Source organism: Hipposideros armiger, unplaced genomic scaffold, assembly GCF_001890085.2.
Source record: "Hipposideros armiger isolate ML-2016 unplaced genomic scaffold, ASM189008v1 scaffold_398, whole genome shotgun sequence".
Classification (NCBI taxonomy): Eukaryota; Metazoa; Chordata; class Mammalia; order Chiroptera; family Hipposideridae; genus Hipposideros; species Hipposideros armiger.
Genome location: NW_017731748.1, coordinates 971,011 through 990,455, shown reverse-complemented (window position 1 = coordinate 990,455; position 19,445 = coordinate 971,011). Strand labels below are relative to the sequence as shown.

At 34.5% G+C, this 19,445-nt stretch overlaps 1 protein-coding gene across 1 annotated transcript in view; it reads right to left on the bottom strand.

Annotated features, from left to right (window-relative positions):
• The window catches only part of BRINP3 (BMP/retinoic acid inducible neural specific 3), a 186,547-nt gene extending 168,287 nt beyond the window's left edge, over positions 1–18,260 (bottom strand). The window contains exon 1 of the mRNA XM_019663696.1: positions 17,684–18,260. The gene's annotated coding sequence lies outside the window, so the exon portion shown is untranslated. The remainder of the gene's footprint in view (positions 1–17,683) is intronic.
• Between the last annotated feature and the right edge of the window lie 1,185 nt (positions 18,261–19,445).

Genomic DNA, 19,445 nt, shown 5'->3' with positions numbered 1-19,445 from the left:
CTGTTTTTATTATTTTCTTTACCAAATATGTTATAACTGATTTATGGTCCTCTTATTCCCTAATCTCAACATATAGGAAGATGAAGTGATTTTCTTAAATTCTGTGTAGTGGAGCTACCTAAGGAAATGTTAGTATTAGTTATTAACTATTTCTGATTCTTCTACTTCTGATTTGGGTACACGTTCCTGCTTCTGCTCAGGAATTAGTTTTCCTAAAAGATCAGGTTATTAGCACATGGCAATATCAATCCTAACTTTAAATTAATTTGGGGGATCTCTTGAAATCATTATGTTTATGAGGTCTTTGAAAAGAGATATACAATAATAACCAAACTATGATGTCTGACACTTCTGAAAATGTCTTTGAGAAATACCTCAAACAGTCACAAAACAGAGAGAAAAGCAGTTTTAGAATGATAGAGGCTTTCAACCATCCTTAGAACAAGGGGACATCACACTCAGTATTCACTCACAAAAGGATTTCATTTACTTAGTCACAAAAACAGGAAAATGCACATTTGAATCACCCTTGTATATAAGAATACTGAGTTTTAATTATCACTGAATGACCTAAATTAGTTCCTTTACTTAATTTGGGTAAATAACTTTATCTACTCTTGTGTGAGAGATGACTGTAACATAGATTGCCAAAGACAAAAGTAATGAATAGAGTTCCTTGAAGGACATTTGAAGGTCACCACTGAAGTAAGCAGGTAAATTTAAAGGTATTGCTATGAAAAGGAAATCATGAGAGCCTATGAAGACAGTAAAAAGTATTAAACTAGTGAGTGAATTCATTGATTTTACTCGCTGGTGTGCTGGGAAAGTGTGAAATGACCTTGAACTTACTATTCCTGAATAAATGTCTAAGGGACCTACTAAGGAAATGACAGTGTCAATGAACAATATTTTCCAGAACATGTAAGGGTGTATTTTATGGAAAATAAAAAGAAATTGACAAACAAGAAACAATAAAACATTATAAACAGAACAAAACAAAAAGTGTAAGTTCATGTTAAAAAATAAAGTGGTATTTAATTAAAAGGTGGTACTGAGCAAGTTATTTTTTGTAAAATAAAAGGTAGCAATGAATATTGAAATATCACAGTTTAAAAATAGATTTTTAGTACATGGGCTACTCTTACCAAATTCTGACAAAATAAAATTCAGCGAGCACAATATCAACTCATACAACTTTATCATTTGCAAATATCTAGTGGCCTTGGAAGTCTGTGCAGAAGAAAATACACCAACAGGATGCTATATACAGTAATATACACAAATGCAAATAATACATAGTGAATACAAAAATATTATGTAATGTATTTATTCTCTATATAATAATTTCTAGTATATAATCATGATTCCTCCTCACCAGCTCTCTGTAATGGTATTTCAGGGTGACAGTAGATTGCTTTTATCTAAAACCATATGTATTTTAAATTCAAGAAAACATTGAAATTTATAAAATATTTCCTATAATATTAAAAATGAATTTCTAGTATAGTTGAAACTACAAAGATAGAAAGAAGATTATAAATCACTGACTTCAGACTTGATATGCTTTAGACTGCGGGAAACATCATTGAGACTCTTAGATCACATTACTAATGATTATTGTTAAACAATTAACACTGCACGCTGTATAATTTCCTCTTTTATGCCTGCATTTGAACAGATTTTTGCTGCGAACGTGTCCAAAATATATTCTCATGGAATAAAACCCACTTATGATCTTGCATTTGCAAAGAAGTTTCATAAATAATTGTGTCAAAGACATTTTTATATTTAAAACCCATAGGAAGTTGAGAGACAAACACAGCGAACACACACAAATTTCAGCTACATTCACCATTCACCTGTTGTTCATATTTTACCAGTCTCTATCTTTCTATCCTTCCCTCCCTCAATATATGTACAGTACAGAACAAGGTCTAAGGAAAGTTGACTGATTTGCCCAGGATTATATATGCATTCTCCAAATTCCTGATCTTGAGCAAGTACTACATTGCTTTATAAAACAGCTCCTTAACATTCATAACCACTAATATTGAAGTTTAAAAATATAAAAAGTTGAATCTCCAAAATAGTTTCCAAATCCCAAAGGGGCTGGAATATACATTATTTTATTAAAGTATAAATATTAGAATCATTTACTATTATAAAACAAGTTTATTTGTATATAATATTCCCAGAATCTATTAAATATATAGCAATCTATTATCATGTTATAGAAGTAAATGGTATATGCTGAAATAAATGCTACCTCTGAAGTATCTATTAAATATAACATTGTTTAAGTAAACAAAGAGATAAATATATATTTTTTTAACTAAGTTTTTCCACATAGTCAATGCTTATATTCCTATTTGGTAGAATTACTAATACAGAAAACTAGAATTAAAGACAAAATCTTATTGATCACCTACAATGTACAAAATACTCTGATATGCTTTGAGATGGAGATGGACCACAGGTGTCACTAAAAATACTGCTTCTGTCCTGAAAAACCTACAATCAAGTTAGGAAGGCCAATTTTAAGGCAGAAATCAATACTTCTGTCAACTACAAAAATCTACTTTCTCCAGTTTTTTTTCTTTCTACTTTCCTTATCTCATAAATGATACTTCTATTCACTCAAATCTTTAAGCCCAAATCCTATTTCTCACTACCTCCTCAATCACTGCATTTATCTAATCAATTCCCAAGTTCTATGCATTCTTCCTCCTACGACTCAAACCTATCACTTGCTGACTTTCCGTGACTGGGTCGTTCTGCGCCCCAATACTACCACCATCTTGAATCTCTACCATCATCTGGATTCCTACAATAGCTTCATAATTGCTCTTCCTAATACCCCTCCGGCTGTCTCCAATCTGTTCTTTTTACTACAGTTATGGCGCTAAAAAGTTAAACCTCAAAATACAAGGCTTTTACTCCCTCTTGTGATTTTGTCCTTTGGGCCTCTTGATATCATCCAAACTCTTCAAGATACTATGCAAAATGATCTTCCATCGCTTCCCTCTCCACACACATCTTTCCCCTTTACGTGTGCCAATGCCATGATCAACCCAACATCAACGATGCTGCAGTCATAATTTTGCTTCTCAAATTTGCCTCCCTGTCTTGTATCCTCAGGACCTTTGCATAAGCAGTGTATTTACCTGGACCACAGTTTCTACCTGGATCGCTTCACCTGCCCAAACTTAACCTGTCCTGAAACTGCAGACTAGATGGTCACTCCCTCCACAAAGCGTTCTATGATCTTATGAAGTTTGTTGGTCAGACTTGATGATCCACAGACTTCTTAAAGCACAATGACACTGCATGTTTATTTGTATATTCTGTCTGGTTGCCTGTATATCTCTCCTACCCCAAACTAGACTTAGTTTTAGGAAGACAATAATTGTTCCTGTTTTAATGACAACTGAGAACAGTTAGTGAGGTGCCTGAAATAAAGTTATTTAGTAAGTATTGGCTAAGTGAATGAATGAATGAATGAATGAATGGTGATTAATTCAGTGCTAAATTGAGGCATAGTTAACATTATATGTATGGCAAGATGAAGAAAACTTCTACATGGAAGCAAAAACAAAATTTTACAGAGTACTTTGCATCCGAGATATGCCTCCAGATGACAGTAGCCTCAATAATTGAGAAAGGAGGAAAACTGAATTCTAAGGTAATTGTTTTGGAGTCAAAATCATAAACATAATTGACATGTAATAAAATAGTATCAAAGCTAAGCATTCTCAATATTCAAACATTGTTAAGAACAAGGATATGAAAGCATCATTAATTATTAGCTTTAGGTGCAACTATAAAGGATTGTCATGATCGTGTACCGAATTGTGAAAAACTCAAAGGCTCTTTTCGTTTATGTCCTATTATTCATAGTTTCTAAAGATAGGACAAATAAACAAGAGTCCACAGGTCAAGTCAACCATAAACCCTCTTCTCACCAATGAGCTTACTGTATGTTACACTGTATTGTCTCTCTTGACTTTATAGAATAGTAATATAGAAACAGCAGTTGAATAGCTTGTCCCTCGCCCTCTGGAAGGTCACATACTAAATATAACTTTAAAATCCCTCCAAACCCATAGGGGGGGGAGGGGGAAAGGCAGTGATGCTAAAAATGTCATGCTATTACTATTTTCTTTGCAGTAAAATTAACCTTTTTTGAACGCTTTTGATATGCCATCCATTTCACCAATATGTCTGTATTTTACCTCTCATTCACACAAAAGGTTATCTATTATTATCAGCATTTGTGGTTCAGATGACTGAGGTTCAAGGCGAATAAACATACAGCAGAGCAAGGATACAATGGTCGTTAGTCTTGAAGCCAAACTGAAAACCATAGTCTCCCTGTTACAGCCCACTACACTCTAATGAGAACTGATTACAGAGTGAAAGTCTCTTACTAGGATTTTTCTTGTCAGTTAATGAAATGTTTTTGAAAGAATATAATCTTTAAATGGAAAACATAAATAATAGAAATAGAAAATAAAATTAAAATTAAAATGGGAAATTGTTACCTTAATCTATTATAAGCAAATGATCTGAGTAACTACATATTATGAGCTTTTATAATATAGGTTTTCATGTTATGGGTTCCTCAAGCTTATCTGCTTCATATAATTTAATATTTTCAATGAAGGCTATAGTTTAATCAACTGTTACTCAGTTTCATATATTTTAAGACGTACTATAAATGAAAAAAATCAGAAAATATTTTCAGATTATATGTGTGGTGTATTGAGTTAAAAAGTATAATCATGGTCAGACTGATTTAATTTACCTATCCTCTCTTCAGAAAAATTGCAAGATTAATCTAATAGGCTTGATTAGTAATCTTATTATCAATTACTTTATAGTATTACTAAAAGAAAAAAACTATCCAATATACATAAAACAGAGTTGGTGGCTCACAATGGGAGACATAATAAAAATTCAATGGAATGAGATGACTAATGTTTTGCTGAAAAGCAACCATCACTTTTTAATTAAATTCAGTTTTCTTATGTTCTTGAACATACCAGATAATAATAAGACTATGAGGATGATTTCTACCAAGCAATATTTTGAGGAACAATAGCATGAAAACAGGCTACAGCTAAAAAATAAATGTATACTTTATGGTGCTATTGGGCAAGAAAGATCTCTGGATGTAAGAAAAATAGTTTTAAAGGCATTGTTTTTCTAGAATAGCATTACACTCAAGTATTAAACTTGGTGAACATATTCAAACATACATAGATTATGTAATGCTTCCTTTTCCTATATGCATAGAGACATGCATTTTCAACTTTGAATGCTTCTGACCTTTATATAGTATAGACTCAATACAAGAATGGAGCTCATTATTTAATGATTTATGGCTTTAGTTAAACACTGGTTACAATCTATAATTTTAGATTTCAAATGACTCAAATAGTTCTTCCTTAATTTACACATTATTTATTTAAAGGTAATGAATTTTTAAATAGCCTAATGCAGAATTTGGCATTTTATTATATACAGATGTCAAGAAAGTCATTAAGATATAAAATCTTGCATACATCACATAATTTGTGCAATTTCCTGTAAAAATATGTAGGATTTTGCCACTCTCTTTTCTGCACTCCCCTCGGGGTTTAGAGAAATGGCTGTCTTATCTTTGTGCATCTGTTAAAATAAACAGTAATATGTACAAATGGGACAAAAGTCATTCTGACTTTCAGATATATTGGGATGTCGGAAAAGTCATGATATATTTTGCCTATGTTTTTCAAAGGTCATTTATTTATATAAAGAACAAAGATCAATCAATGATATATTGCCTGTTTTGTTCAATAACCTTTTACCATCTTTCAGTGAGCTTCATAATTCCTCGTTCATAGAAGGACCTATCTTTATTTGCGAAAAACCGAACACGATGCTGATTTACAGCCTCATCTGAATTGTACATTATACTGACGTAAGGAGTTTTGAAGAGAGCGAAACAAGTGGAAGTCTGATGGAGCAAGGTCAGGCGCGTATGGTGGGTGTGGCAACACATCCCATCCAAGCTCCAATAATTTTTGACGAATGATCAAACTTGAGTGTGGTCTCATGTTGTCGTGATGGAACACAACTCCTTTACAATGAACAAGCTCTGGATGTTTCTGGATGATGGATTCATTCAAACTGCCCCATTACCGACAGTACACATTTGAATTGATTGTTTGGTTCCTTGGGAGGAGCTCAAAAAACACGACACCTTTAAAACCCCACCACACTGAGAGCATAACCTTCCTCTGATGAATGTCTGCTTTCGATGTCTTTTGAGGCGAATCATCACGTCGGGACCAAGACTGTTTACCACATTTTTGGAAGCAATCCAATTCTCATCACCAGTTATCAGTCGCTTCAAAAAAGGATCGTTTTCCTCACGTTTAATGAGCATATTGCAGATGTTTATACGTGCTGTCAAATGAACTTGTTTGAGTTCATGTGGAACCCAAATATCGAGCTTGCTTATGTATCCCAGCTTCTTCAGGTGTTTGTGAACGCTTGAATGATGGATGTTCAATGTTCCTGCAATCTCTCGTGTCGTGTAACGTGGGTTTGACTTGATCAATGCCTTTATTTTGTCATCAACCTCGGTGGGCCTCCCTAACCGAGGAGCATCGTCGAGATCAAAATCACCAGCATGGAATTTCATGAACCATCGTTGGCACTGATGTTCTTGTAGAGCATTGTCACCATAAACTTTATGCAACTTTTCACAAGCTTGATGTGTGTTCTTCCCTTTTTGGGAAGTAAAACAGTAAAAGATGGCAAAAATGCAGAGTTTGGTCTTCCATCTTCAACTTGTTGTAAAGTCTCCAAAACCCAACCAAATCACTTAATTTTTCTTTTTAGAATGAAGCTAGAACTATCAGCTGTCAAGACATAGCAACAACATAAATATAAATTACTGTAGTACTTCCAAAAATGAACTGGTGCCATCTGTCGCAAACATGCATCATGACTTTCCAACAACCCAGTACAATTTACCACTGGGTATGTTTAAGAATTATACCCAAAATTAAGTTTTTCTTTTCCTTATGCACTGATAATTCTTTCTATTTCCCTCAAAAAAAGTATAACAAATTTACAAAAAAGTTACAAAGTAGTAATAAGCCCTAAAGAAAAAAGAAAAGAAAACAAAACAAACAAACAAAAAAAACTCACATTTAATTCCAGGCCTCACAGAAAATGGAGGTTATCCAAACAGGGAAATGAAAAGAAGGGAACAAACTCTTGTTTGAATTAGTATGAATTAGTTTGAATTAGTAGTTATTAACTACTTTAAATATTTTTGAACATGGGAGCGTGAAAATTATTAAAATCACTGCAGACTGGATGGGTTTCCTTCCATGAACCTTCTCAAGTTTCACAATAGGCTACTAGAACCCTCGTCCACACCTTTGTTCATAAAGCCAGACAGAAGGACCTGCTGTCAGGGATGACGTTTCAGTCACCTGTGGCCACAGTCAAACACACAGTAAAGTTATGGAGCCTGCTCTGCACTGAATTCCTTTTTTGTGTGTTTAACTTTGTGGGCTGTTATTTTATTTGCGTATGCTAGCAAGAGCTCGCCATTTTATTAATAAGTCATACATTACTATTATATATTTGCTTTTTAATATATTTTTTTTCTTCAAGAATTGAGCTGCCTTGTTTTAAATAGCTTTGTATAGGTTAAGACTCGCTTTAGAAGTGATTCTTTCTGGCCATTTAACGGCTAAAACTGTATTCTGGAGGGTCCTTCTCGTTATTTGTTTTAGCTGATTAGGCAATACAGTACCTCTGAATTCCAGCTTGAAGTGTTTTCCATGGTAATGAGGGCGTATTCCTCTGAGGAGTATATACTGCCCAGAGAACTAATCTCCTCCTTGATCCTGTCAATACAATCTTGTCCCACCAATAAAGAGGAAGTTAAATGCTACCAGCTAATGGCAGAATTGATTAGCAAAAATGAAGACAAGGGGAAATCCATTCCTTAATTCTGTCCAGCACAGAGGGGAAATCATTCTCAAAATCCCAACGTTTAAGAGTCACCTGGGTTTATCTTTATATTTTCAATACAAAGTATCTCAGGGTTTCAACATATGTGATCGTATAACAAAATTTCCTGGTAAGATTCAAGTACTTAATTTTAACTCATCAGGAACGTGGCCAGAAACTAAAGACTACAGTTCAGATGCACTATAATTAGAGTAGTATATTGAGATTATAAAACACAAGCTTAAAGAAAAATACTGCAGAAAGTTTACTGTAATCACCATCGTTGACTATTAGAACAGTGAAAAAAAACAACAGTTTAAAATAAAGGTGAAAATCATCTGCATTCAGGAATGGAGTGGCAGTAATGGTGACAGTCATCAGGGCTTAATATGGTTGCTACAAGTGGCACTATGATCCACCTTTTGCTTTATTGTAGACCAATAATCAAAAGCATTCTGGCTTGTGAGGTGAATAAACCATTTCTTGTCAGTAAAAGAATGATGTCACGTAACTGCAAATTTAAAGGGAATTTCAGGAAACTTAATTAAAAAAAACAAAAACCCCACCATGTGCAAATCCATGCAGGTACAAAGATGAATAAATCCTTTGCCTCTGCTTTTATGGACAATGTCCTCAGGTACAGTTTTGCAAAGCTTTAGAAACGCCTTAAAAATGTTTAATAAGGATCCTGGATAAAAGCTGAAAGTGTTGTATAATACTAACTTGTTCAGCAAAGATATTTATTCTGCTGTGTAAAAAAAGACTGATGAATACACTAAGAACAAGAGGTAATGTGGAAAGAAGTTGAGAAATTGTGCATTTTGGTAACCACGTGGATGATAAATCCATTGATTTATTGAACTGTTTCATTATACGAACTGTTGCGTTAGAGATTGTCATATGTAGAAATATAAACAGGAGTGTATCTTCTGAAATCACATACAAAGTCAATATTACCTTTAAGAAACTTCCAAAGAAAGTTCACTAAAATCATTTAAAAGGTTTTTTGTTTTTTTTTAGAGGTCCTGATTATTTAAGACATGGGAAAAACTTTTAAAATTTTAAAGTAGGAATCTTCAGGTTCTTTTTATCTATTGCTCAGGAAATGAAAATGTGCACACTTTTTTAAATGTGTGGTTATAAATATTGTCAGTGGACTTCTAAACTTATCTTCTCATCCTGCAGGGGAATATCTTCTTTCTGCAGTGGAGTAACAACCACTTCTTGCATCAATCTAAGAAAAGCGCTAAAACTTTGCAGTTTTATGACCCAAAGTTACATATATCTTTCATATTTCCTCAAGATGTTATCAGTGAGCCTTACAAGCAGAAAAATTATTGATCAGGGATCCATGTCAATAAATGAAAGTACTAAAAATATTTCCAGAGGAAATCTTACAAAATACAATTTGCTAGAGAAGAGACAGTATTAGTTATAGGTATCATTCAATTCACAGCATAGTAATTCTTGATTATATAATAATTCCTATAATAATAACAATATAATTCCTGTAATTCCAGTGTAAGCAACATCAGGTAGGGATTCATGTTTATTTTATTCACTAACGCACATGTAGCACCACCAAAAAAAAAAAATGCTAAAAAACAAATGAACCAAAAAACCTGGCACAGACTAGATTCTCAATAAATATGCAGTAGAATAAGACAATTAAATTTCTAAAAGTCTTGTAATGCTAATCTGATTTTCTTCATTAATTCTAATTATTAAAAATCCAAAGTTATAAACCACTGGAAAGGTTTCCATTGAAAAAAGCTAACATTTCCCGAAGAAAAAAGAAAGAAAGAAAGAAAGGAAGAAAGGAAGAAAGGAAGGAAGGAAGGAAGGAAGGAAGGAAGAAAGAAAGAAAGAAAGAAAGAAAGAAAGAAAGAAAGAAAGAAAGAAAGAAAGAAAGAAAGAAAGAAAGAAAGAAACGATGTTAACTGAATCAGCACTTTGGGGATCGTGATAGCTTTATTTGCAGAATTGTCCTGGTCCCTAAATCACTTTTTAATAGTTTATCCTTTAATATTCTGGATAGAAAATGCACTCCTTATTGACCCATCTCTACACTGAGGAATTTGGCAACCCTCTTCTCTCAAAGGGAATTATATTCGCAATAATAAAATTGGATATGTGTAGAAATAAAATGAATGGCCAACCATTAAGTTTTCCTTAGTGGACGAATTAAAACAAAGCATACTTCAAATAGCAAAATGGACAATAACAGCAAACTATAAACCTCTTATATACAATTATTACATCTTTTCATTGTTCTATCCCCAAGGTTCACCCTAGTGCACACCATTGGTCAGACACCCAATAAATATATATATTTTAAAGATCCAAAAATAACAACAAAAAGAAGTGGTTTACAACAAGCAAACCAATCCAGCATAGTGTCTTGAGCGTCTATGTCTCCAAAACCTTCTGAACCAACTTCTAATATAGATGTCAGAACTTCTGGGTTTCTAATTAAAGACCGGTTCTTTGACAATGAACCCTTGCACACCTTGCCCAGTTGCCAGACATGCTGAGATGGCCCATCTTTTCACTGCCTGGTGTTGGTAATATTTTCTACCTTGTCTAATCTTTTTTATAATGATTAGCACCTGATTTCAACATTATTTGCCAACATACAGTTTTGAAAGCGTGCTATTTTCAAGGATCACTCTTAATATATTACTTTAACTTCTAAAATAGCTCCAACTGTCTTCAAACTCAATAAGTTAAAAGGAACTTAAGATACTACATTTCAAAAGCAAAGTGAACCTACTTGAGTAAATAATGTATACCTTGAAGAGAGTTTTTATATAAAAAGAACTAACCAGATTTCGAATACTATTATAAGAAAGATCGAATGGGACATTATCTGACATATTAAAGACTATTGAATATTAGTTACACCCAGCATATCATGTACATGCTAGTGTCAATTTAAAAATTCATGTTGTCTAAACATGTTAGAAATTATCTTCTGAATAATAATTATAGGGATCAGTACTATAGGACTTATCAGAGACCAACATTTGGTAATAGGTAAATTTTTACTGATGAGTTAATAATTGTTAAGTTTCAAATCCTGAGGATATAAATTGTCATCTTCAGCTTAGAATTCTGCAAATCATATATATATATATATATATATATATATAAATATATATATATATATATATATGTTTTATATATATATATAAAAGATATATGTATATGTTTACTATATATATATAAAAGATAGTAAAGCATGACAAATTTTTGTCACTTTTGTCATGAAAGACTNTATAGGACTTATCAGAGACCAACATTTGGTAATAGGTAAATTTTTACTGATGAGTTAATAATTGTTAAGTTTCAAATCCTGAGGATATAAATTGTAGGGTCAACATACCCACACATATATACATATATATATATATATATATATATATATATATATATATATATATATGTTTACTATATATATATAAAAGATATATGTATATGTTTACTATATATATATAAAAGATAGTAAAGCATGACAAATTTTTGTCACTTTTGTCATGAAAGACTCATATGAAGCTAGGTTAAACTTGTTTACCTTACTGACTCAATTATTACTGATGAGAAAGAAATAATTTTAATATTAATCACAGCAGTTTATATTGGAGTTGCTGATTCTTACTCAATATCAGAGTGGATTTCCTTAAATGGCAGCTGTCAAGGATAGGCTGAAAAAGTAATAATGGCACGAGTGATCTTTAATATTCATTCTGGCCTATCTCTGTATGGTTCTAATTTGTTTTCTCTTTCAAATTGGTTAAACAAAAGAAATGTTGAAATGTTGCATTTCATGGGTGGATGGAAGATACAAACTGACAGAGTTCACTCTACGAGGAAACTTGGACGGTGGACACCATTCCCCCACCCAGTTTTGTCACTATTCAAGCATAACTAGTGTTACATTTTTAACCCAAATATAAAGATAGTTATACATTCAAAATGTCAATAATCTGTCCTGGATCTAAAAGTTCTCAGATAGAGAGTGATGTATTGCAAAAATGTGTGTGTGTGTGTGCGCGCGCGCACGCTGGAGAAAAGGAAGGTTGTAAATAAATAAGCTATGTTCCCACTCAAAGGTGATATTAAGATTAATTTTGAGATATATGTAGATGCCCCTTAAGAAATTGCTCACCAGTCTGGTTTTTTTTTTTTTTTCTATTATGTTACTTTAAGTTTCAATTCCCATAAAACACGGGATTCACGTCTTACCTCCCATTTAAAAAATGAAAGTGTTGTTTTTGGGTGATTGTGAATGACAGGTTGAAACTTCCAGTAACTAGGAAAGAGTCCACCTTACAAACCTGGAAAACACAGGTTTCATCTTAATTGCTTATTCAAGGGAATTTTTGAATTAAAATTCACAAGTTTTTTTTTTTTTTAACAACTCCATTTGGAGTGAAATTAGTACTAAGGAACAACAAAGTGGTTGCTATTTTTGATTGGTAACGGCAAGTCCTTTTTATTCTACTTTGGAAACTTTAGTCTTCTTTCACATCATTCCATAATATATCCTTGAAAATACGTCTTACCATACTTATAAAATATACTACAACTTTGTATTTGTGTATTAGTGACAGGTCTGAATTAATCATCAGAAATTCTATTACTGGAAACTGAAGTAGAGCCATTCAATTTAAATGTTTTGAAAAAGGTAAACTTGGTCTCTATATTAATGTTTGTGTTATATAAGAAAATGTTAAAAAAAAGCATGGGTTAATTATCTAAAAACACTTTTTTATAACTTTACTGCATGATTTATTCAACCTTTAATGATTTTCTTCTAAAAATTTAGGTTGGGTTTATCATTATTTAAGAGGTGGTCGCTCCTATAAAAGACTGTTCCGCCATCTCTCTCTACATATACATAGACAGAGCTGATTTTTCAAACCATCAGAAATGTTAGCACACGAAACTCATGAAAGCCACTTAAATGTATTCTCCCAGGAACTTCCTGATTGAGTGAACTTTTGTTCTATATTTACTTTAGTTACACCTGAAGGAGCTTGTGCACACAATATTAAATTGCATATCTAAAAGCACTTACAAAAACTTGTACCTTAAATGTATACGAATATTAAAAATATTACAAATTATAAAGAACACATTATACATGACCTGCAAACATATGTGATTTTGTAATGTGACACCGGAGGAAACCATTGATTCAGTTTTTAAATGTATTCTATGATTTGATTTAATCACTTTTTTCCAACCTGGCTTATATTTGTGGTCATCACCTGATGTATTTTTTAAAAAAATATTTTTGGTTGTGAGAGTGTCCAATTAATCTGTAAAGTAGCAGTGTGTTTATATACTGGCCACTATTTGACACTGAAAATCTAAAACACATGCTTACTCAACTTCGGTGTTCCCACTGCTAGATTACTTTATAATAATGCAATAATCTAGAGATAGCTTTTAAAATTAACAAACTGCAAGACTCCAGAAAAGTTAATGAAAAACAGCTCAATCCTGATGAGGTTGGCTGATATTCACAGGAATCAGGAATAGTAAGTCTATCTATAAGTATTCTTTCACAATAAATCTATAATGGAATTTAAATGAAACACACCATTATGAGACAATAATTCTTGTACAGTAGAGAGCTATATAATACATTTGAAGGTAATGTTAACATATTTATTAATTTAATCAATAAATGTATATTTTATAGATTTAATTTTCTGAAACTATAACATGCTAGCTTCTTTATTACTTATTAAAGGAAATATGTTATTTTGGGTACTTTTAAAGGCATCCACATCTCAGTAAACTAGGGTTTAGGCATTAAAAGAAATATTCTAAAATGAATAATTATAAGTAATTATAGGTCACTTTGAGACTAAATACCATTTTAACTCTAAACTTAATAAAAATAAACATTTTGAGAAATTACAAATTGTGTTTAAGAAATAACTGAATACAAAAGAATGAAAATCTATAAGATTTCTTAATTTACTAGATTGCAAGTCATTTCTCCACATCAGAATTTATACTTTCTTGATTAGAAATAAACATTTAAAAAAATCAACACAACCATTTATTTTATGATTAAACACCTAGCAATCCACTCAGGTTACTAAAATATACTAGTTATATGTATTAATCTTGGGGAGAAATAAATTGGTGAGAAAAACATAATTGGGTTTATTTCGATTATTAGAGCATCAACTAGTAATTCATGATTTGTTACTTTGTATATGAAATTGAGACATATCTCAGAACTGTTTTCATGAATAGTTTATGTCCAACATTATGTATAGAATTATGGATTCATACCCTTTGAAATTATTATCTTTGGAGACTTTGTAACTGGATAGGTCTGCAAATAAGCAATTGGATATAAGTATTCTTAATAACTTATCAAATATGCCTTGAAATGATAGTGATAAAAGCCTTATAATGTTATTGATGATGATATCTGATAACAAGTGTAAAATGGTTGGAGTGGCTATTTGATATCACTAAGGAAAAAAAAAAAAAAAAGCTGGCCTAGAACTTCTAGGTATATATTCAGAAGAGCCATTAGTGTTCGTGATTAAATTTCATCTTCCTAGCATCTTTTCTAGATTCTCAAATAGAATAAACACTATTAAACTAGAGTTTCCTTGTAAGAATCAAGACTACCCATTAAAAATCAATAATATTCAAGCACAAATTATTATTTTTTGGCTTTGTTCTCCCTTTAGAACTTATGAACCATAAAACATTGAAAAATCATAAAACCATATAGCAATACACAGAAAAAGTGGTGAGAATCGCATTCCTAAATGGCTAAAAGAAATTATTCTAAAAGTAGTTGCTAAATTAAAAAACAAATAATGCCACATTGCCTAATTAACTTTGGTAATCTGAATATAGTTTATAAAATATGCTAGAAATGAATAGTCTCACATTGTTTGAGGTTCTCCATTTTGAAAGTTGTTACATGAGAATATTTTGATATTGCTTTCAATTAAAATGATAGAAATCATCAAGTTCATAACATAAACCTGCTAAAAAAAAAAGCAAACTTTCCTTTTACAAAATGACACTAAGAAGTTAAGCAAGAACAACTATTTTTACAAAACTGACTATTCTCCCAGAACTGCATTAAAGCTAAGGTGCACATAATGTAAATAAGAGCTCAGGTGCCTTAAGGAGTGTAATTTTTTGGGGGGGGTACACAATATCAAAACAAAAGAAATATTTAAACTCATTAGACATGATGACTCCATAGACTCAGAATATTTGATACTAATAGTTTATAATAGTTGAGTCAAATTTACTTCTTGCAGAGAAAGAGAGCTTTATCCAAGAGACCAAAAAAAAACAAAAACCAAAAGTAAAACGTTATCTTTTTCAGAATTGACTTTGTTATTTACTTTGTATTTTCAAAGCACCCTCATCTCATGTCATTTTATCTACAAGAACACTCACTATAAAGTAGATATTGTTTTCTCCATGTGGGAAATTTAGGGGAAATAAATGAAAAGTGGTCCAGAAACCTCCTAGAATAACATTAGTGAGCTAGAGATAGAACTGAATTGGGGAAGGGTTCCGAGATCCATCTCACCCTTCTTTTCACAATAACCCACCACCAGATGGCAAAGAGAGAAATCTTAACAATCTTAGAACAGTCCCTCAATAATCGAAATCATAATCATATCCAAATACCTTTGTGATATTTTTCAAGGAAATATAAATTTGTGCTAAACTTGTATGAATTAGTTTTCTATTCCTGTTTGTGTTTGAACTTTTAATACTAATATCCAATTTTCTAAGTTGCTAAATTTTTTGATGTTTATTCTAGTCAGTAACTGATCATTATAGAAATAATATTAAAGAAAAAAAACAGCAAATATAGGAAACTGAAGCCTAAGTTGATAAAAAAGCATCAAAGTTTTGAAGTCCCACCAGTTGAGTTCCTTGCACTTGTAGAGAGAAAGACACAAAGGTACTCTTCTGGATATAAATTCCATTTTTATTTCAAGAACACACAACTCTAGGGCTAAGGCTAATTTTAAGTATGTGTGTGTGAATATAATACACACACATGTGTGCATACACACTCACACTCTTTTTTAAAAGTCCTAATGGTTTCTTCCAACTTAAGTTTGATTTACTTAACTGTAATATGCCAATCTTTTTTGCAAAAAGACAATCAAGATATCCTGTATTTCATAAAAATGCACATTGCCATTATGATATTGAGTTTGCTAAAAGAAAACATCTCTTGAGAGGCTGGAATCACATATTATCTGATTAACTGATAAATGAAATCAATCAGATGGTATCATGTCTATTTCATTTAGAAAGCATTATTAAAGCAATGTAGATTTAAAATAAATACCTTGTCGACCTACCCCAAAATGGATACACACACACACACACACACACACACGAGAGCATGTTCATTACAGTATTCACTACTATAAAAATCGAGTATAAAATGCAAAAGAATTGAGGACTTGGAATTCATTGATTAATTACTTTCTGCAGTGGAGTAAAAACTACCTCTTGCATCCATCTATGAACAGCACTAGAACTTTGCAGTTTTATGACCCGAAGTTGCAATTATCTTTCATATTTCCTCAAGGTGTTATCTGTGAGCCTCACGAGCAGAAAAATTGATTCATCAGGAATCATAACAATAAATATAAGTACCAAAAATATTTCCAGAGAGAATCTTAAAGAATACAATTTGCTAAGGGAAGAGAAAGTACTAGAAATAACATAAATACTTTTAGGATTGTATCTCCTCAACATTTGTTGGCTTCACTGTTATACTCAGACTCCTGCAACATGGAAGCACAGCATAACAAAACAATATCAATAATAACAAAACTTATTAAAACAGTCAACATTGATTTTGTTATTTTAATTGGGTTTGTTGTTATTAAATCTGATAGTGGAAGACACCTACTAACTGCTATAAAGACACACCTACAAAACTTAAAATTTACAAAACCTTTATTTCTGGGAGAATTACCATTATTTTCTAAATTTGTTCCGAGTTTATTTCTCAGTTTCCATCTAACTGGTTCCCTAAGCCCAAAGGTTTCTATACTGGGGTCATACACAACACTGCCTTAGGGCAAACTCTTCTCATCCTATTTGACAACCCAGCCAACCCCCACTCCAAAGATTTTTTTTTTAATTGAAAACATAACATAAAACAGCCATTCCTATGAAGCCGTCAGAATTAAACTGCTGGCTCAAGATGCCCTTAATACAACAGTTTTCCGAGTGTCCTTTATAGAGTAAGGTCTGTGACCTTAACAACCAACATTGTTTTAAGGCATTTTTGCAAATTCTACCTGACATACTTCATTGGGTCATGCCTCCCTCCGTCTAACTCTCCCCCCCCACTCCCACCCAAGATCTTCCCCTCACCCTGGCCCAGTGTATGATTTCTATAACACTGGTAAACATTTCAATGAAGGCAAGCGGAACATTTAAATGAACGCATGTTAAACATGGAAATGGAGTTAAAACAGTTCACGAATGTGAATATTAAGAAGTTACGCATCACAGCAGAACCATCTGCAAATACATACATTCCGTGGCTCGAAACTGGGAAACATTATCACCGGATGTGTCCAACACAGGTCGTACAATTGTCAAAGAAATATAGACATTCAGTCCTTACCTGCTTAACAGCATGATGACAAACACACCTAAACAGCACGCCAAAGATCCAGTCCCCAATATCTGAATCATCTGCCTTCCAAGCTGCTGTGACAGTTTTATACCCTGGTGCCTTCTTCTTGGCTTACAGACATTTGACTGGCTAGGATATCCGTGAGGGATAGGAGGGTGATTAGCAGCCCTAGTCGCCTCTTCCTCTTTTCAAGACTCTGGGGCTGGCTCACACACAGCTGGAAACAGGCGTCTCATCTCCGGAGGTGGAGCCTCCCCAACGAGTCCCAGCTGGGTTCCCTCTAGAAGGAGGTCCCTGCTCTAAAGGGCTGGTCACGTTCCAGACCTGGTGCAAAGTAAAACGCTCTCTGGTTCAACTCTTGAGACCAGAACAGCCACCGGAGCCCTAAACTCTGGGCCACTGCTTGGCTGCAGAGCCAGCAGCCACCAGCAGCCAGGACGCACCAGCCCTTCCCAGGTGGACGCTGGAGGGGAGCGCTGGGTCTCAGACCCTTCTACCTCCCACCCCACCTCCAGAAAAAGGGGGGAGGGCTAAAATGAAACGCCCAATGGAAAGTGGGTATCCTCTAAGTTCAGGGTTCCCAGCCCCACCTCTTTGCTCTGAACTTCAACCTTATAATCCAAGCCCCAGCTCCAAGTTGAAATCGAACTCTTTCCCACCGCCCCCCAGATTCCTGCGAGTTGGAGAAGGGAGGGAGGGAGGGATGGTCAGCGATACTTTCATCCAGAGCCGGAGAAGTCAGCGAGCAGTCGGATGGAAACGGCGATTAGGGTTCTATAAAGCCGGCGAGCTGAAGGGCCCTCACTGATTAGGCTTAGTTAGAGCTCATTACAAACAATTCCTTCATTAATACAAACGGAGAAGGGCCTTCACAGGAGGTTCTCCAGCTCCCAAGTGTGTCTGTCCTCTGGCTCAGGGAAAAGGTTTAGCTCAAGTTCGGCCAGAGGAAGACTGAAATGGAGGCGCAGAGCAAGGCTGGAACCCCCCGGCGCGCCCCGCGCTCCCGGGCTGCAAATGCACACAGCGGTTCGCCGCAGGGGCTGAGCGCCGAGCCTGCGCCAGCTGGTGGGCAAGCAGGGCTGAGTCCCTGCCCACGCGGGTCCCTCCCACACCCCGCGCCACACCTGGGGCCAGCCAGTCACCGGGGCACCTGGTCCTCCGCGCTCCCTGCGCCCAGGTGGCTCAGGCGTTGCCAGGGGCTGCGGAGGACCTGCAGGCAGTCAGTCGCCTGTTGCTAGCCCTCCGGTTAAAGCATCCCTCGCTGTCGCCCCAAGCCTGCGAGTCAGGTAATAATACAGCAAAACCCACTTACCTAAATACCGTATGCCCGTGTCTGACTGGAGAAGGCCAGCTGAAGAAGAAAAGGTCTGACCGCACTGAAAGTTGTTTTTTTTTCTCACTCCCTCCACCCCTGCGCACAGCAGCAGCAGTCCTTCAGAGGGGATGATGTTTGAATTTGGTGAATTACACTAAGCACTGGTTTCTTCAGCTGAAGTCATTGGAGCTGAAGACACTTGTCAGGCAGGACGAGCAGGCTGGGAAGGGGACCAGGTAGAAACTAAGGGGGGAGTGGGGGTGCCAAGCGATGGATGCGACCACAGTCTCGGCCCTGTTTGCTTGGTGGGAGCCCAGAGGGGGAAAGCCCTCGGATCCTGAGACTGCGGGAGGGGGCGACGCTGCAGCTGGAGTACTTTTATGTCTGGAAGCTTAAAAGGGCTTTTGAATTTAAAAAGCATTACTTGGGTTGTCG